The sequence below is a fragment of the Ranitomeya imitator genome, chromosome 4 (assembly GCF_032444005.1).
Source record: "Ranitomeya imitator isolate aRanImi1 chromosome 4, aRanImi1.pri, whole genome shotgun sequence".
Lineage (NCBI taxonomy): Eukaryota > Metazoa > Chordata > Amphibia > Anura > Dendrobatidae > Ranitomeya > Ranitomeya imitator.
This window is the reverse complement of record NC_091285.1, coordinates 308926320-308947493: the sequence shown is the minus strand read 5'-3', so window position 1 is coordinate 308947493 and position 21174 is coordinate 308926320.

Below are 21174 nucleotides of genomic sequence, written 5' to 3'. Positions count from 1 at the left end.
GAAGTGACATGCTGCGGAATGTAAACCGCTGCGTTTCCGTGCAGTTTTTTCCACAGCATGTGTACAGCGATTTTTGTTTCCCATAGGTTTACATTGAACTGTAAACTCATGGGAAACTGCTGCGGATCCGCATCGTTTTCCGCAGCATGTGCACATACCTTTAGGCTATGTGCACACGTTCATGATTTCTTGCAGAAAATTCCGGAGAATTCCGGACATTTTCTGCAAGAAATCCGCAAGAAAACCGCATGCGTTTTTGCCGCGTTTTTGCCGCGGTTTTTTCCGGACACTTCCCAATGCATTTTGGAGTGGGAAATCCGCAAGAAAAACGGAAAATTAATGAACATGCTGCGTTTTTTGCCGCGATGCGTTTTTTTCGCGGAAAAAAACGCATCATGTGCACAAAACATGCGGAATTCATTCTAAATGATGGGATGCTTATTGTATGCGGTTTGTTTGCGGTTTTATAGCGTGTTTATCGCGAAAAAACGCGAAAAAATCGCAACGTGTGAACACAGCCTTAGAATTAGGCTATGTGCACACGGTGCGGATTTGGCTGTGGATCCGCAGCGGATTGGCCGCTGCGGATTCGCATCAGTGTTCCATCAGGTTTACAGTACCATGTAAACCTATGGAAAACCAAATCCGCTCTGCCCATGGTGCGGAAAATACCGCGCGGAAACGCTGCGTTGTATTTTCCGCAGCATGTCAATTCTTTGTGCGGATTCCGCAGCGTTTTACACCTGTTCTTCAATAGGAATCCGCAGGTGAAATCCGCACAAAAAACACTGGAAATCCGCGGAAAATCCGCAGGTAAAACGCAGTGCCTTTTACCCGCGGATTTTTCAAAAATGATGCTGAAAAATCTCACACGAATCCGCAACGTGGGCACATAGCCTTAGGGTTAGGGTTGGAATTAGGGTTGTGGTTAGGGTTGTGATTAGGGTTATGGCTACAGTTGGGATTAGAGTTAGGGGTGTGTTGGGGTTAGTGTTGGAGGTAGATTTGAGGGGTTACCACTGTTTAGGCACATCAGGGGTCTCCAAACGCAACATGGCGCCACCATTGATTCCAGCCAATCTCGTATTCAAAAAGTCAAATGGTGCTGCCTCAATTCCGAGCCCCGACGTGTTCCCTAACAGTGGTTTACTCCCACATATGGGGTACCAGCATACTCAGGATAAACTGCGCAACAATTACTGGGGTCCAATTTCTCCTGTTACCCTTGTGAAAATAAAAAAATGCTTGCTAAAACATCATTTTTGAGGAAAGAAAAATGATTTTTTATTTTCACGGCTCTGCGTTGTAAACGTCTGTGAAGCACTTGGGGGTTCAAAGTGCTCACCACATATCTAAATAAGTTCCTTTCGGGGTCTAGTTTCCAAAATGGGGTCACTTGTGGGGGGTTTCTACTGTTTAGGCACACCAGGGGCTCTGCAAACGCAACGTGACACCCGCAGACCATTCCATCAAAGTCTGCATTTCAAAACGTCACTACTTCAATTCCGAGCCCCGGCATGTGCCCAAACAGTAGTTTACCCCCACATATGGGGTATCACCGTACTCAGGAGAAACTGGACAACAAATATTGGCATCAAATTTCTCCTGTTACCCTTGGGAAAATAAAAAATTCTGGGCTAAATAATTATTTTTGAGGAAAGAAAACGTATTTATTATTTTCACGGCTCTGCATTATAAACTTCTATGAAGCACTTTGGGGTTCAAAGTGCTCACCACACATCTAGATAAGTTCCTTTCGGGGTCTAACTTCCAAAATGGGGTCACTTGTGGGGGGTTTCTACTGTTTAGCCACATCAGGGGCTCTGCAAATGCAACGTGATGCCCGCAGAGCATTCCATCAAAGTCTGCATTTCAAAACGTCACTACTTCAATTCCGAGCCCCGGCTTGTGCCCAAACAGTAGTTTATAAAGGCACAGATGATTGGCCTCGGGGAGACCAAAACATCCAACACCGCGGAGACACCATCACGTGTTTCTCAACGCAGTGATTCCAGAACACTGCCCCCATCCCTTATGGGAAATATGCAGATGCAAGTAAAGAAGCTGCGGAGACACCATCACGTGTTTCTCGATGCAAGCAGTGAATAGCCAGGCCTTTCCCCGGGAAGGAACAACCACGGGAAAGGCAGCATCCTATGAAGGAAAGCCACCTATGCCAAGCATGGTATCCATCCACAGACAGCTGTTTCACACGTGATGGTGTCTTCGCAGCTTCTTTACATGCATCTGCATATTTCCCATAAGGGATGGGGGCAGTGTTCTGGAATCACTGCGTTGAGAAACACGTGATGGTGTCTCCGCGGTGTTGGATGTTTTGGTCTCCCCGAGGCCAATCATCTGTGCCTTTATAGCCTTTTTACTAGGCACTGCTCCTAATAGCCAGATTCCTACTCCACACTGATGAGGGGCAAAAACCCCGAAACAGCTGTCTGTGGATGGATACCATGCTTGGCATAGGTGGCTTTCCTTCATAGGATGCTGCCCTTCCCGTGGTTGTTCCTTCCCGGGGAAAGGCCTGGCTATTCACTGCTTGCGTCGAGAAACACGTGATGGTGTCTCCGCAGCTTCTTTACTTGCATCTGCATATTTCCCATAAGGGATGGGGGCAGTGTTCTGGAATCACTGTGTTGAGAAACACGTGATGGTGTCTCCGCGGTGTTGGATGTTTTGGTCTCCCCAAGGCCAATCATCTGTGCCTTTATAGCCTTTTTACTAGGCACTGCTCCTAATAGCCAGATTCCTACTCCACACTGATGAGGGGCAAAAACCCCGAAACAGCTGTCTGTGGATGGATACCATGCTTGGCATAGGTGGCTTTCCTTCATAGGATGCTGCCCTTCCCGTGGTTGTTCCTTCCCGGGGAAAGGCCTGGCTATTCACTGCTTGCGTCGAGAAACACGTGATGGTGTCTCCGCAGCTTCTTTACTTGCAAACAGTAGTTTACCCCCACATATGGGGTATCACCGTACTCAGGAGAAACTGGACAATAAATATTGGCATCAAATTTCTCCTGTTACCCTTGGGAAAATTAAAAAATTCTGGGCTAAATAATTATTTTTGAGGAAAGAAAACGTATTTATTATTTTCACGGCTCTGCATTATAAACTTCTGTGAAGCACTTGGGGGTTCAAAGTGCTCACCAAACATCTAGATAAGTTCCTTTTGGGGTCTAGTTTCCAAAATGGGGTCACTTGTGGGGGGTTTCTACTGTTTAGACCACATCAGGGGCTCTGCAAATGCAACGTGACGCCCACAGAGCATTCCATCAAAGTCTGCATTTCAAAACGTCACAACTTCACTTCCGAGCCCCGGCATGTGCCCAAACAGTGGTTTACCCCCACATATGGGGTATCAGCGTACTCAGGAGAAACTGGACAACAACTTTTGGGGTCAAATTTCTCCTGTTACCTTTGGGAAAATAAAAAATTGCAGGCTAAAAATCATTTTTGAGGAAAGAAAAATTATTTTTTATTTTCATGGCTCTGCGTTATAAACTTCTGTGAAGCACCTGGGGGTTTAAAGTGCTCAATATGCATCTAGATAAGTTCCTTGGGGGGTCTAGTTTCCAAAATGGGGTCACTTGTGGGGGAGCTCCAATGTTTAGGCACACAGGGGCTCTCCAAACGCGACATGGTGTCCACTAACAATTGGAGCTAATTTTCCATTCAAAAAGTCAAATGGCGCGCCTTCCCTTCCGAGTCCTGCCGTGTGCCTAAACAGTGGTTTACCCCCACATGTGAGGTATCGGTGTACTCGTGAGAAATTGCCCAAAAAAATTTAGGATCCATTTTATCCTGTTGCCCATGTGAAAATGAAAAAATTGAGGCTAAAAGAATTTTTTTGTGAAAAAAAAGTACTTTTTCATTTTTACAGATCAATTTGTGAAGCACCTGGGGGATCAAAGTGCTCACTATGCATCTAGATAAGTTCCTTGGGGCATCTAGATTCCAAAATGGGGTCACTTGTGGGGGAGCTCCAATTTTTAGGCACACGGAGGCTCTTCAAACGTGACATGGTGTCCGCTAAAGAGTGGAGCCAATTTTTAATTCAAAAAGTCAAATGGCGCTCCTTCCCTTCCAAGCCCTGCCGTGCGCCCAAACAGTGGTTTACCCCCACATATGAGGTATCAGCATACTCAGGACAAATTGGACAACAACTTTCGTGGTTCAGTTTCTCCTTTTACCATTGGGAAAATAAAAAAATTGTTGCTAAAAGATAATTTTTGTGACTAAAAAGTTAAATGTTCATTTTTTCCTTCCATGTTGCTTCTGCTGCTGTGAAGCACCTGAAGGGTTAATAAACTTCTTGAATGTGGTTTTGAGTACCTTGAGGGGTGCAGTTTTTAGAATGGTGTCACTTTTGGGTATTTTCAGCCATATAGACCCCTCAAACTGACTTCAAATGTGAGGTGGTCAATAAAAAAATGGTTTTGTAAATTTCGTTGTAAAAATGAGAAATCGCTGGTCAAATTTTAACCCTTATAACTTCCTAGCAAAAAAAAATTTTGTTTCCAAAATTGTGCTGATGTCAAGTATACATGAGAGAAATGTTATTTATTAACTATTTTGTGTCACATAACTCTCTGGTTTAACAGAATAAAAATTCAAAATGTGAAAATTGCAAAATTTTCAAAATTTTCGCCAAATTTCCGTTTTTATCACAAATAAACGCAGAATTTATTGACGTAAATTTACCACTTACATGAAGCCCAATATGTCACGAAAAAACAATCTCAGAACCGCTAAGATCCGTTGAAGCGTTCCTGAGTTATTATAAAGGGACACTGGTCAGAATAGCAAAAAACGGCAAGGTCTTTAAGGTCATAATAGGCTGGGTCATGAAGGGGTTAAACAATACACCCTAAAACCAACTCAGTATTGCATATGTGGCCATTTGTACATACAGCATTTTAAAATTTACCATTGTGAAATGATACTATGGACATTTTTAAGAAAATTTTTATTAATTCTTTTTTAATTTTCTTTTTTTTTACGATCACAGGAGCTACAATGCTCCTTATTTTAAATACAAGTACATCTACTGGAAATGTTTTCAACCATAACCAAAAAAAGAAATAGAAAGAAAAAACCTAACACATACACACAAGACACACGCTCACACACTGAAACCACATGCTGCACAGACCACACTACATGGTAAATACATCACATTAAAAAAAAATGCACATGCACGCACCCAGTCGCATGGACGCATACACCCGCATACACACGCGCAGGAATAACGCACGCACACTCACAAAAGCACAAAGCCATACGCAAACACACACAGATGCACACAGGCTTATGCAAACAAACACAGATACACAAAAGCACACAGGCGGACAAAACCACAAAGCCGCACACAGACACACACACACACATGCATGCACTCACAGATGCACGCAAAAATGGCAGGACACACACTGTCTGGATGCTGGCAGGCCTGAGGCTGGAGCTGGACGCTGGCTGTCTTCACAGTGGCAGGCCTCAGGCTGGAGCTGGACTCTGGCAGGATGCTGGCTGTTGCAGGACGATGGCAGGCCTCTGGCTGTATTCAGGTTTAGCTCTGGCTGTATTCAGTACGTCATACAGACATAAACACATGCACACGCACACACAGCACATGCACATACATGCACACAGACGCACACAAAAATGGCAGTACGCACACTGGTTTGAAGGCTGTAGCGTAATGCTGGCTTCTGGCAGCACAGTCAGGCCTCTGGGTAGGTTTTATAGCTGGCTGGCTGGCTGTGCGCTGCCTGTATGGTGGCTGTATGGTGGCTGCAGTCTTGCTGGCTGGAGTCTTGCTGGCTGGAGTCTTGCTGGCAGGAGTCTTGCTGGCACATGTGGGGGTGCCGCCCCAGGCCAGGATTATATAGATTTGGGGGTGTCTGGTGAATTGGCAAAAAAATCCTGAATCTGAGCATGCTCAGTGTAAAAAAATGTATTGCAGCTCTGCATTCCGTCATACGATGTGTCACGACGGATCCTGCGTCCATAGGCCGCAGGATGCGTCGCAACACTTTTTCCGGCGCAGACAAAAAACGTTACAATCAACATTTTTTCCAGATGACGTGTCGCCAAATTTTGACGCATCCATCGCACGACGTACACGACGCGTGACAATCCATCATGATGCGTCACCAATACAAGTCTATGGGAAAAAAACGCATCCTGCGGGAGATTTTGCAGGATGCGTTTTTTTCACAAAACAATGTATTTTGACGTCCGCCGAACAACGCTAGTGTGAAAGTAGCCTTAATTGTTTGCATGCCGACCTGATGTTTTTATTAATACCATTTTGGTGTAGATATGATCTTTTGATCGCCCATTATTGCATTTTATTGCAATGTTGCATCGACCAAAAAAAGTAATTCTGGTGTTTTGACATTTTTTTTCTCGTTACGCCGTTTACCGATAATATTAATTATTTTTATATATTGATAAATCAGGCGATTATGAAAGTGGCAATACCAAATATGTGTATTTTATATTTATTTTAATTGTTTTATATCGAATGGGGAGAATGGGGGTGATTTAAACTTAATTTTTTTATATTTTAATATTTTTAAAAACTTTTTTTTTGCTTTTCACTTGCTTCAATAGTCTCTATGGAAGACTAGAAGCTGCGATCATTCGAATGCTTGTGCTTCACAGAGCAAGGCTTCAGCCCTGCTCTGAATAGCAGAAATGCTCACTTGCTATGAGCGCTGACCGTTAGGAGACAGAAGAAGAAGGAGTACAACACGAAGAACACTGTCCCAACCATGAAGCATGGTGGGGAAAACATCATACTTTAGGGGGAGCTTTTCTTCAAAGGAGACAGAATGACTGAACATTATTAATGGGATGATCAATGGGGTCATGTATACTGAGATTTTGGTCAACAACATCCTTCCTTCAGTAAGAGCATTAAAGATGGGTCATGGCTGGGTCTTCCAGCATGACAATTACCCAAAACAGACAATCAGGGCAAATAAAGAGTAGAAAGCATTTCAAGGTCCTGGAGTGGCCTAGCCAGTCTCCAGACCTGTACCCTATAGATATTCTTTGGAGGGAGCTGAAACTCAGTGTTGCCCAATGACAGCCTCGAAACCTGAAAGATCTATAGAAGATCTATATGGAGGAGTGGGACAAAATCCCTGCTGCAGTCTGTGCAAATTTGGTCAAGAACTGCAAGAAATGTCTGACCTCTGTAATTACAAAGGTTTTGGTACCAAATATTAAGTTCTGTTTGTGTTCTATTATATCACATAATTATTTCATGCAAATCAATTATATAGAAATCATACAATGTGATTTTCCATATTTTTTAAGACTGTCTCTCACAGTTGAAGTGTACCTACAATAGAAATTACAGACCTCTCCATTTTCGCATTATATATATATGTATATATATATATATATATATATTTATATATATACAGTGGGGCAAAAAAGTATTTAGTCAGTCAGCAATAGTGCAAGTTCCACCACTTAAAAAGATGAGAGGCGTCTGTAATTTCCATCATAGGTAGACCTCAACTATGGGAGACAAACTGAGAAAAAAAAATCCAGAAAATCACATTGTCTGTTTTTTTAACATTTTATTTGCATATTATGGTGGAAAATAAGTATTTGGTCAGAAACAAAATTTCATCTCAATACTTTGTAATATATCCTTTGTTGGCAATGACAGAGGTCAAACGTTTTCTGTAAGTCTTCACAAGGTTGCCACACACTGTTGTTGGTATGTTGGCCCATTCCTCCATGCAGATCTCCTCTAGAGCAGTGATGTTTTTGGCTTTTCGCTTGGCAACACGGACTTTCAACTCCCTCCAAAGGTTTTCTATAGGGTTGAGATCTGGAGACTGGCTAGGCCACTCCAGGACCTTGAAATGCTTCTTACGAAGCCAATCCTTCGTTGCCCTGGCGGTGTGCTTTGGATCATTGTCATGTTGAAAGACCCAGCCACGTTTCATCTTCAATGCCCTTCCTGATGGAAGGAGGTTTGCACTCAAAATCTCACGATACATGGCCCCATTCATTCTTTCATGTACCCGGATCAGTCGTCCTGGCCCCTTTGCAGAGAAACAGCCCCAAAGCATGATGTTTCCACCACCATGCTTTACAGTAGGTATGGTGTTTGATGGATGCAACTCAGTATTCTTTTTCCTCCAAACACGACAAGTTGTGTTTCTACCAAACAGTTCCAGTTTGGTTTCATCAGACCATAGGACATTCTCCCAAAACTCCTCTGGATCATCCAAATGCTCTCTAGCAAACTTCAGACGGGCCCGGACATGTACTGGCTTAAGCAGTGGGACACGTCTGGCACTGCAGGATCTGAGTCCATGGTGGCGTAGTGTGTTACTTATGGTAGGCCTTGTTACATTGGTCCCAGTTCTCTGCAGTTCATTCACTAGGTCCCCCCGCGTGGTTCTGTGATTTTTGCTCACCGTTCTTGTGATCATTCTGACCCCACGGGGTGGGATTTTGCGTGGAGCCCCAGATCGAGGGAGATTATCAGTGGTCTTGTATGTCTTCCATTTTCTAATTATTGCTCCCACTGTTAATTTCTTCACTCCAAGCTGGTTGGCTATTGCAGATTCAGTCTTCCCAGCCTGGTGCAGGGCTACAATTTTGTTTCTGGTGTCCTTTGACAGCTCTTTGGTCTTCACCATAGTGGAGTTTGGAGTCAGACTGTTTGAGGGTGTGCACAGGTGTCTTTTTATACTGATAACAAGTTTAAACAGGTGCCATTACTACAGGTAATGAGTGGAGGAAAGAGGAGACTCTTAAAGAAGAAGTTACAGGTCTGTGAGAGCCAGAAATCTTGATTGTTTGTTTCTGACCAAATACTTATTTTCCACCATAATATGCTAAAAAAATGATAAAAAAACAGACAATGTGATTTTCTGGATTTTTTTTTCTCAGTTTGTCTCCTGTAGTTGAGGTCTACCTATGATGTAAATTACAGACGCCTCTCATCTTTTTAAGTGGTGGAACTTGCACTATTGCTGACTGACTAAATACTTTTTTGCCCCACTGTATATATATATACATATATATATAAATATATATAGTTAGATTGCTTTTACTGAGTGTATTGGGGGACACTCACTTGGCACAGGATTCAAGCACACGGGCATGGTTTTTGAACACAAAAACAGTTCATACGGTTTATTATATACAGCATAAACCGCATCGTAAGCCAAGTTGCATACCACTGACTCACATGTAGTCCATTCATTAACACAGCACGGTGTGTTTTTTTATTTCATATAAAGGGCTTTATTCTGGGTGCTTTTTACTGACAATATGGCTATGAGGTTAGTAATGGAAAGGTGTTTCAATTACTAACTGATGTGTGATGTCACCTGAAAATACAAAGGTGACATCAACCCACAAATATAAACTCCACTTGTCACCATCACAGGTCAAGAGCCGGGCAAAGCAACAGAATTGGCCCATCTAATAAAACTGACATTTTTAGGCTGGGTGGTTCAATATACATTGCCCCTTACCAGCCAGAGAATTCCAGCCCCAAGTTGTCTGATTTAGCTGGTTATCAAAAATGGGGGGACCCCAAGACATTTTTGTTTATTATTTGTGTAAATAATAAAGAAAAATGGCATGAGCACCCCTCTATTCTTGATAACCAGCCATGATAAAGCTGGCATCTGAGGGTTGCAGCCCACTGGTTATCAAAAATAGACCCAATGCTTTTTCTTTATTCATTTATTTATAGCGCAGTCGCCAGCTGATGAATACTCCCATCAGCCGCACTTGCTCTTGCTGTTATTAGCGGCAGCAGAGGAAGGCTTTTGGATGTAGTACTCTATCATAAGCCCACTCCTCTGTAACCAGAGGTAAATATTTTACCATCAGTCACAGCTTCTGGCTCACGATGTCATTGGATAGCATGAGATGATCTTACCACTGATCAGAGTCAATTTTTGCCACGCTGTCATGAGATGACAGAATGGCAAACAATGAATGATCAGGCTCTCCATTCATCTGAATGGGGTCTGGGTTCGGGTACTGTTCTTTTTTAATTGTTCAGCCAAACCCGACACATCCAAACATGCAGAAGGTCGCCCATAACTATTGGCAATGCCTTTTTGTGCTCCTAGGGACATGAACAGAAATTGTTTAATAATACATACCTTCAAATTGAAGTTACAAAACTTAGAAGGAAAAGTCATGGGATTATGGAAATCAAAGGATGAAAAAGCATTTTAATGACATATAAATGATGAAAAACAAGAAACAACATTTTTAAACATCTTAATTTAAACATTTTACCAGCATCGATTATAGGAGCCACATGCAGAATTACATCTACTTACATCCTCTAGCATGCTAATAATGAGGATTATAATAATGTAAATCATCAAGATCTACTGAAGGAAAATCTGTGTCATGGTTAGGACAAGGCTATGTCTTGTACTCTCAGGGTTAATGTTCTAAGCCTCTCTTTCAAGATGGGAGGGCTATTTATACTTGCTCCTAACCTGGTATCCTTGTCAGCTATAGGTTTTTCTGCAGTCTGTATGCTTGACCTCTGAAGTGTGTGCTGGCTTGCTTTATGTCTTGCTGTCACCTGCTTTATTCTTTTTCCTGGGTACTGACTTCTGGCTTGGCTTCTGACTATTCCCTGACTCTCCCTGTTGGTATCTTCTAATCTCCTGATTACGACCTCTGTTTGTTTCACTATTCCTTTATGCTGGTCTCCTCTCTGTTTCCCCAGCGTCTGGCTCTGCCCCCTGACCGCCTCCCACTCTGTCACATGAACGTAGGTCCTTTTGCTTTACCTGACCACTCTGTCACATGTGGTCCAGCTCCGTTGCTGCTGGGTGCAGTTTCCCCCACACCCTGGTATTGACCAATGACTACCCACCCACAGGTGCTTAATGGAAGACAGGTACGGAGATGTTGCAGGCCATGGTAGCAGATTTCAGCCATGTAGATTACTTATAGTAGCATGAGCTACTTATATGCACCTGGCTGTTAAAAAGCAGTGGATAGTTTGGAGAAATCAATAGACCATTGTTTCTATAATCAAATCAGCGTAATGCCAAGTTGTTAGGGTACCGTCACACAGTGGCATTTTGATCGCTACGATGGCACGATCCGTGACGCTCCAGCATCGTAACAATATCGCTCCAGCGTCGTAGACTGCTGTCACACTTTGCAATGTACGACGCTGGAGCGATAATTTCATGACGTATGTGCGATGTAGAAGCCGTTGGTTACTATGCGCACATCGTATACAATATCGTGCACACCTTTGTTACACCATGCGATCATGCCGCCACAGCGGGACACTAGACGACGAAAGAAAGTTTCAAACGATCTGCTACAACGTACGATTCTCAGCGGGGTCCCTGATCGCAGGAGCGTGTCAGACACAGCGAGATCGCTGGAACGTCACGGATATATCGCTGGAATGTCACAAATCATGCCGTCGTAGCGATCAAAATGCCACTGTGTGACGGTACCCTTAGAGTACATAGTTTGAAGACTTGATCGGTCAGGCTATAGTATATTCTGCTAGCCCACATCATAATCCTTGAAGTAGGACCAGTGTGACATTCCACAATGAAGGGCATTTCATGACGTTGCCCAAGGGACTCCAAAACCGTCTCCAGATATCATTGAATCCATGATAAATGGGGGACTCATCGCTAAAGAGTATGGAAGTCCATTCGAACCTCATTGCTGTCTTGCTTTTTACCATGAGAGCATTGAGATTGGTGGCACACCTGTAGCTGGACTAATGGCTCATGGATCAATGATATGCAAATGATTTATTTGGCTTGTGTAGACTCTGTTTGATCGCTTAGGCTTTCTATTTGACATTCAGAATGAATCGATCGGGAAACCAGTGGCACAGCCATTTCTCCAAAGTGTCTAAAATATTTTTTTCAATTCGACAACACCAGGCTGCATGTTGCTCTTATTACGGTGAGCTGTCTATGTTGCCAAAATGTTCTACTACGACCTGCCATGTAACCGAATTTGTTTCCCATCTACCACATCTTGGATGTCATTAATCGGCAGTTACAAGGGGGGGTGCCAGTGGCAGATGTTCATGTTTTGTGTGCTCAAGTACTTTTAATGTGCAGAACATTCCTCATACAACTATAAATAACCTTCTGCTTATGGCACTCATGTTCAATGCTAAAAAAATTGAGATGTTTTGAAGAATATGTTTTTTTTTTCATCATTTACATGTTATGGACATTAAAGATAAGCAGATCAGACAAAATTCAAATTTATTAGTTTGTGCAGATTTTACTAGGAAGTTAAATGGCAGAGAAATTTATTCTTCATGAATTTAATGTCCCTTTTCATGCTCAGAGATCTGTGCAAACCATAGAGTATAACAAACGTAAGATATAAAAATAACAGAAAACAAAATGCCATGTCCACTCACCTCTCTCCCTGCTCCCTTTCCGCTGTCCAGTCTTTTGCAACTCCATCATTTCACATCTCCAGCCTGATGTTCATTCTAGGCTGGGGCTTCTGTAGTTCATTGCGCATGCTTTGGGACCTGCTTACAGCTTAAGTCCCAGCCTAGGGTTAACATTGGGCTGCGACTTAACTACCTACAATGTAGGTAGTGCAGAAGTCCTTACCTATAATGAACATCAGGCTGGAGATGTGACAATATCGAGGTGTGGAGAACCAGGCAGTGGGTAGGAAGCTGTGGTGATCACCAGAGAAGTAAGCGGCTGGAAAAAAAATTAAATGAAACACACTCACCTCACTGCTCACTTCTCCTATCACCCTTGCTGTTCTTTGCAAACTGTCCAGTCCTCCACACATCCATCACATCATATCTCTGGACCATGTTCACTCTAGGCCGGGGCTTCCGAACATGAGTAGTCCCTGCAGCATGCACAGTGAACTTTGGGCTTCTTCTTCTAGCTTGAAACCCTGGTCTGGAGTAAATACAGGCTGGAGACAAGGACCAGACTGCAAACAAGGGGGACAGCCGAAAAAGTGAGCAGTGAGATTGTTTTTAACCTTTTTCCAACTCTTTACTGTTCAGAAAAATGGAGGCTACTAGGGTTGAGCGAAACGGGTCGTTCATTTTCAAAAGTCGCCGACTTTTGGCAAAGTCGGGTTTCATGAAACCCGATCCGACCCCTGTGCGGGGTCGGCCATGCGGTACGCGACTTTCGCGCCAAAGTCGCGTTTCAATGACGTGAAAAGCGCCATTTCTCAGCCAATGAAGGTAAACGCAGAGTGTGGGCAGCGTGATGACATAGGTCCTGGTCCCCACCATCTTAGAGAAGGGCATTGCAGTGATTGGCTTGCTGTCTGCGGCGTCACAGGGGCTATAAAGGGGCGTTCCCGCCGACCGCCATGTTACTGCTGCTGATCTGAGCTTAGGGAGAGGTTGCTGCCGCTTCATCAGAAGCAGGGATAGCGTTAGGAAGGGTCCATTAACCACCAAAACGCTTGTGCTGTAGCGATTTCCACTGCCCAACACCACCTTCGGTGTGCAGGGACAGTGGAAGCTACATTTTTTTTTTCCCCTCAGCGCTGTAGCTCATTGGGCTGCCCTAGAAGGCTCCCTGATAGCTGCATTGCTGTGTGTACGCCGCTGTGCAAACCAACTGCTTTTTTCAAAGCACAAATCCTCTTGTTCCTTCCTTTCTGCATAGCTATCTTTTTTGTTTGTCCACACTTTTTATTTAATTTGTGCATCAGTCCACTCCTTATTGCTGCCTGCCATACCTGGCTGAGATTACTGCAGGGAGATAGTAATTGTTGGACACTCCCTGTTTTTTTTTTTTTTTTTTTTTTTTGTGGGAGATTAAGATTGACATTTCTGCTAGAGTGCAATCCCTGTGTGTGCCATCTCTCACTCAGTGGGCCATAGAAAGCCTATTTATTTTTTTGCTTGATTTGGGTTATAAAATCTACCTGAAAAAAATCACTACATCAATCAGTGTGAGAAAAATATTGGCCTCAGGGCTTGTGTGCCACTCCTGACTCCTGTGTGCATCATCACTCACTCAGTGGGCCATAGAAAGCCTATTTTTTTTTTTTTGCTTTATTTGGGTTCTAAATTCTACCTGAAAAAATCAATAAATCAATCAGTGGGAGATTAATATTGGCCTTTGGGCTTGTGTGCCAGTCCTAAGCGTGCCATCTCTCTCTCTCAGATAGTGGGCCATAGAAAGCCTATTTATTATTTTTTTTATTGGGTTTATAAATTTTCCCTGGAACAAAAAAAAAAAAGTGGGAGATTAATATTGGCCTCTGGGCTTGTGTGCCAGTCCTGAGCGTGCCATCTCTCTCACAAATAGTGGGCAATAGAAAGCCTATTTATTTTTTTTTTTTTGGTTTTATAAATTCTCCCTGAAAAAAAAAAGGGAGATTAATATTGGCCTTTGGGCTTGTGTGCCAGTCCTAAGCGTGCCATCTCTCTCTCTCAGATAGTGGGCCATAGAAAGCCTATTTATTATTTTTTTTATTGGGTTTATAAATTTTCCCTGAAAAAAAAAAAAAGTGGGAGATTAATATTGGCCTCTGGGCTTGTGTGCCAGTCCTGAGCGTGCCATCTCTCTCACAAATAGTGGGCCATAGAAAGCCTATTTATTTTTTTGGTTGATTTGGGTTCTAAATTCTACCTGAAAAAATCAATAAATCAATCAGTGGGAGATAAATATTGGCCTCTGGGCTTGTGTGCCACTCCTGACTCCTGTGTGCGTCATCTCTCACTCAGTGGGCCATAGAAAGCCTATTTTTTGTTTTATTTGTTTTATAAATTCTCCCTGAAAAAAAAAAGGGAGATTAATATTGGCCTTTGGGCTTGTGTGCCAGTCCTAATCGTGCCATCTCTCTCTCTCAGATAGTGGGCCATAGAAAGCCTATTTATTATTTTTTTTATTGGGTTTATAAATTTTCCCTGAAAAAAAAAAAAAGTGGGAGATTAATATTGGCCTCTGGGCTTGTGTGCCAGTCCTGAGCGTGCCATCTCTCTCACAAATAGTGGGCCATAGAAAGCCTATTTATTTTTTTGGTTGATTTGGGTTCTAAATTCTACCTGAAAAAATCAATAAATCAATCAGTGGGAGATAAATATTGGCCTCTGGGCTTGTGTGCCACTCCTGACTCCTGTGTGCGTCATCTCTCACTCAGTGGGCCATAGAAAGCCTATTTTTTGTTTTATTTGTTTTATAAATTCTCCCTGAAAAAAAAAGGGAGATTAATATTGGCCTTTGGGCTTGTGTGCCAGTCCTAAGCGTGCCATCTCTCTCTCTCAGATAGTGGGCCATAGAAAGCCTATTTATTTTTTTGCTTGATTTGGGTTCTAAAATCTACCTGAAAAAATCACTACATCAATCAGTGGGAGAAAAATATTGGCCTCAGGGCTTGTGTGCCACTCCTGACTCCTGTGTGCATCATCACTCACTCAGTGGGCCATAGAAAGCCTTTTTTTGTTTTATTTGTTTTCTAAATTCTCCCTGAAAAAATCATTTTATTTTATTTGGTTTCTAAATTCTTCCTGAAAAAATCTTTTATTCTATTATTAATTTTTTTCCTAAAGTCTCCCTGAAAAAAATCAAATCAGTGGGAGATTAATATTGCCCTTTCTGCTTGTGTGCCAGTCTTGACTCCTGGGTGTGTCATCTCTCTCTCTCTCTCCAATTGTGGGCCATAGAAAGCCTATTTATTTTTTTGCTTGATTTGGGTTCTAAAATCTACCTGAAAAAATCACTACATCAATCAGTGGGAGAAAAATATTGGCCTCAGGGCTTGTGTGCCACTCCTGACTCCTGTGTGCGTCATCTCTCACTCAGTGGGCCATAGAAAGCCTTTTTTTGTTTTATTTGTTTTCTAAATTCTCCCTGAAAAAATCATTTTGTTTTATTGGGTTTCTAAATTCTTCCTGAAAAAATCATTTTATTCTATTTTTTTTTTCCTAAAGTCTCCCTGAAAAAAAAAAAAAAATCAAATCAGTGGGAGATTAATATTTACATTTGTGCTTCAGTGACAGTCCTGCGTGTGTGGCATCTCTCTCATTTGTTGCCACCAACAACAGAGTGTGTAACATTGTGCCTGATTTTCGTTGTGGTCTCACTCACCTGTAAAGGGGTAGCTAAATCATACTGAAGTTATAGCTCACCGTGTAAGTTGTGTGACAGCAACAAATACCGTTAGTTTTGTTACGTTTTTAAAACAATGAGGAAGTCTGGTGGAAGAGGTCGTGGCCGGGGGCGTTCATTGTCAGCTGGTAATGAGGGTAGTGGTAGTGGTGGAGCATCAGCTGGTCGTGGGAAAAAAAATATTGCACCTAAGTCTGGAGCTGTGTTGCCAGGTTCGTCGTCTGGCTACACAAGGCCTCGAACGCTCCCTTTTCTGGGAGTAGGAAAACCGCTTTTAAAGCCGGAGCAGCAAGAGCAAGTTTTGGCTTATCTTGCTGACTCAGCCTCTAGCTCTTTTGCCTCCTCTCGTGAAACTGGTAAATGTCAAAGCAGCGCGTCGTTAGTGGATGTTCACGGTCAGGGACAAGTCGCTTCCTTGTCCTCTTCAGCAAAAACAACAACAGAGAAGAATGCAGCAGGCGACACAACGGGTTACTCCATGGAGCTCTTTACACATACCGTCCCTGGCTTAGAAAGTGAAGCAGTTAACAGTCCATGCCCATTACAAGTTGAATATGACATGGAGTGCACTGATGCACAGCCACAGCCAGACTACTATGCTGGTCCTTTGACTCAGACCACAACATTGCCCTCGCAGGGTAATGATCAAGAATCAGACCATGATGAGACTATGTTGCCCCATCACGAACGCTATACCACCGACCGACACGGTGACACATGAGCACATGAGCTACAAGAAGAGGTAATAGATGACCCAGTTCTTGACCCCGATTGGCAGCCATTGGGGGAACAGGGTGCAGGCGGCAGCAGTTCTGAAGCGGAGGAGGAGGGGCCGCAGCAGGTATCAACATCGCAACAGGTTCCATCTGCCGGGCCCGTATCTTGCCCAAAACGCGTGGCAAAGCCAAAACCTGTTGGAGGACAGCGTGGCCATCCGGTTAAAGCTCAGTCTGCAATGCCTGAAAAGGTATCCGATGCTAGAAAGAGTGCAGTCTGGCATTTTTTTTAAACAACATCCAATTGATCAGCGCAAAGTCATCTGTCAAAAATGTTCAACTACCTTAAGCAGAGGACAGAATCTGAAAAGTCTCAATACAAGTTGCATGCATAGACATTTAACCACCATGCATATGCAAGCCTGGACTAACTACCAAACGTCCCTTAAGGTTGTAGCACCCTCGGCCAATGAAGCTAGTCAGCAACGCAACATCCCTTCCGGCAGTGTAGGGCCACCATTTTCCGCACCACCTGCAGTATCTGTGCAGGTTTCTTTGCCAGGCCAAAGCAGTCAGGGTCAGGGAATCACCAGTTTCGTAGTAGGAAACACTGCATCTAGGGCACCGGCGGCAACAATACCATCTCCCACCGTCTCTCAGTCTGCCATGTCCACCGGCACCCCCGCTATTTCCACGATCTCCAGCTCTCCAGTCCAGCTCACCCTACATGAGACTATGGTTAGAAAAAGGAAGTACTTAGCCTCGCATCCGCGTACACAGGGTTTGAAAGCCCACATAGCTAGACTAATCTCGTTAGAGATGATGCCCTACCGGTTAGTTGAAAGCAAAGCTTTCAAAGCCCTGATGGACTACGCTGTACCACGCTACGAGCTACCCAGTCGACACTTTTTTTCCAGAAAAGCCATCCCAGCCCTCCACCAGCATGTTAAAGAGCGCATCGTCCATGCACTCAGGCAATCTGTGAGCACAAAGGTGCACCTGACAACAGATGCATGGACCAGTAGGCATGGCCAGGGACGTTACGTGTCCATCACGGCACACTGGGTGAATGTTGTGGATGCAGGGTCCACAGGGGACAGCAAGTTTGGGACAGTTCTGCCTAGCCCACGGTCTAGGAAACAGTTGGCTGTAGCCGTTCGCACCCCCTCCTCCTCCTCTTCGTCCTCCTGCAGAAGCGAGAGCTCGTCCACAGACCGCAGTCGCACAACCACTCCATCCGCAGCTGCCACTGTTGCACACCAGGTCTCCCATTATGGGGCAGCTACTGGCAAACGTCAGCAGGCTGTATTGGCTATGAAGTGTTTGGGCAACAACAGACACACCGCGGAAGTTCTGTCCGAGTTCTTGCAGAAAGAAACGCAGTCGTGGCTGGGCACTGTAGATCTTGAGGCAGGCAAGGTAGTGAGTGATAACGGAAGGAATTTCACGGCTGCCATCTCCCTTTCCCAACTGAAACACATTCCTTGCCTGGCTCACACCTTAAACCTGGTGGTGCAGTGCTTCCTGAAAAGTTATCCGGGGTTATCCGACCTGCTCCTCAAAGTGCGTGGACTTTGCTCACATATCCGCCGTTCGCCCGTACACTCCAGCCGTATGCAGACCTATCAGCGTTCTTTGAACCTTCCCCAGCATCGCCTAATCATAGACGTTGCAACAAGGTGGAACTCAACACTGCACATGCTTCAGAGACTGTGCGAACAGAGGCGGGCTGTTATGTTTTTTTTTTGGGAGGATACACATACACGGGCAGGCAGTAGGATGGCAGACATGGAGTTGTCAGGTGTGCAGTGGTCGAAGATTCAAGACATGTGTCAAGTCCTTCAGTGTTTTGAGGAATGCACACGGCTGGTTAGTGCAGACAACGCCATAATAAGCATGAGCATCCCCCTAATGCGTCTGCTGATGCAAAGTTTGACGCACATAAAGGATCAGGCGTCTGCAGCTGAGGAAGAGGAAAGCCTTGATGACAGTCAGCCATTGTCTGGCCAGGGCAGTGTACAGGACGAGTTAGCGGGCGAAGAGGAGGAGGAGGATGAGGAGGATGATGGGGATGATTATATTTTTAATGAGGAAGCTTTTCCGGGGCCACTGGAAATTGGTGGCGCGGCAAGGCCGGGTTCTGGTTTTTGGAGGGACACAAGTGACGTGGATTTGCCTGAAACTGCCCCTCAACCAAGCACAACCGCAGATTTGAGAACTGGAACTTTGGCCCACATAGCGGATTATGCCTTACGTATCCTCAAAAGGGACACACGCATAACTAAAATGACGAACGATGATGATTACTGGTTGGCCTGCCTCCTTGATCCTCGCTATAAAGGCAAATTGCAAAATATAATGCCACATGAGAACTTGGAACTAATATTAGCAACCAAACAATCAACTCTTGTTGACCGTTTGCTTCTGGCATTCCCTGCACACAGCGCCCGTGATCGTTCTCACACGAGCTGCAGGGGCCAGCAGACCAGAGGAGTTAGAGGGGCAGAAATCAGAAGTGGCGTTGGCCAGAGGGGTTTTCTGACCAGGTTGTGGAGTGATTTATAATAATAATAATAATAATTTTATTTATATAGCGCCAACATATTCCGCAGCGCTTTACAAATTATAGAGGGGACTTGTACAGACAATAGACATTACAGCATAACAGAAATACAGTTCAAAACAGATACCAGGAGGAGTGAGGGCCCTGCTCGCAAGCTTACAAACTATGGGGAAAAGGGGAGACACGAGAGGTGGATGGTAACAATTGCTTTAGTTATTCGGACCAGCTATAGTGTAAGGCTCAGGTGTTCATGTAAAGCTGCATGAACCAGTTACCTGCCTAAGTATGTAGCAGTACAGACACAGAGGGCTAATACTGCATAAAGTGTATGAGAACATGATGCGAGGAACCTTTTTTTTTTTTTTTTTTTTTTTATTATAAATAGGCCACACAGGGATCGTTAGGTTAATGCATTGAGGCGGTAGGCCAGTCTGAACAAATGAGTTTTTAGGGCACGCTTAAAACTGTGGGGATTGGGGATTAATCGTATTAACCTAGGTAGTGCATTCCAAAGAATCGGCGCAGCACGTGTAAAGTCTTGGAGACGGGAGTGGGAGGTTCTGATTATTGAGGATGCTAACCTGAGGTCATTAGCGGAGCGGAGGGCACGGGTAGGGTGGTAGACTGATACCAGGGAGGAGATGTAGGGTGGTGCTGAGCCATGGAGTGCTTTGTGGATGAGGGTAGTAGTTTTGTACTGGATTCTGGAGTGGATGGGTAGCCAGTGTAATGACTGGCACAGGGTAAAGGCATCGGTGTAACGGTTGGTGAGGAATATGATCCTGGCTGCAGCATTCAGGACAGATTGGAGCGGGGAGAGTTTTGCAAGAGGGAGACCGATTAGTAGAGAGTTACAATAGTCCAGACGAGAATGAATAAGTGAAACAGTCAGAGTTTTTGCAGAGTCGAAATTAAGAAAAGGGCGAATTCTAGAAATGTTTTTGAGATGCAGGTAAGAAGAGCGAGCCAGTGATCGGATGTAGGGGGTGAATGAAAGGTCAGAATCAAGGATGACTCCAAGGCAGCGGGCATGTTGCTTTGGAGTAATGGTGGAACCGCACACGGAGATGGCAATGTCTGGCAAAGGTAGGTTAGTAGAGGGAGAGAACACGAGGAGTTCAGTTTTTGACAGGTTTAGTTTCAGATAGAGGGAGGACATGATGTTAGAGACAGCGGTAAGACAATCACTGGTGTTTTCTAAAAAGGTCGGTGTGATATCGGGAGCAGAAGTGTATAATTGGGTGTCGTCAGCATAGAGATGGTACTGGAAACCAAATCTACTGATTGTTTGTCCAATAGGGGCAGTATACAACGAGAAGAGTAGGGGGCCTAGGACTGATCCTTGAGGAACCCCAACAGTAAGGGGAAGGTGAGAGGAGGAGGAACCAGCAAAACATACAGTGAAGGATCGGTCAGAGAGATAGGAGGAGAACCAGGAGAGAACGGTGTCCTTGAGGCCGATGGAGCGGAGCATAGTGAGGAGGAGCTGATGATCCACAGTGTCGAATGCTGCAGAGAGATCCAAGAGAATTAGCATGGAGTAGTGACCATTAGATTTAGCTGTTAGTAGGTCATTAGAGACTTTAATGAGGGCAGTTTCAGTAGAGTGTAAAGAGCGGAAGCCAGATTGAAGAGGGTCGAGAAGAGAGTTATCTGAGAGATAGCGGGTAAGACGGGAGTGGACCAGGCGTTCGAGGAGTTTAGAGATGAAGGGAAGATTAGAGACAGGTCTATAATTAGCGGCACAGTTTTGATCGAGGGAT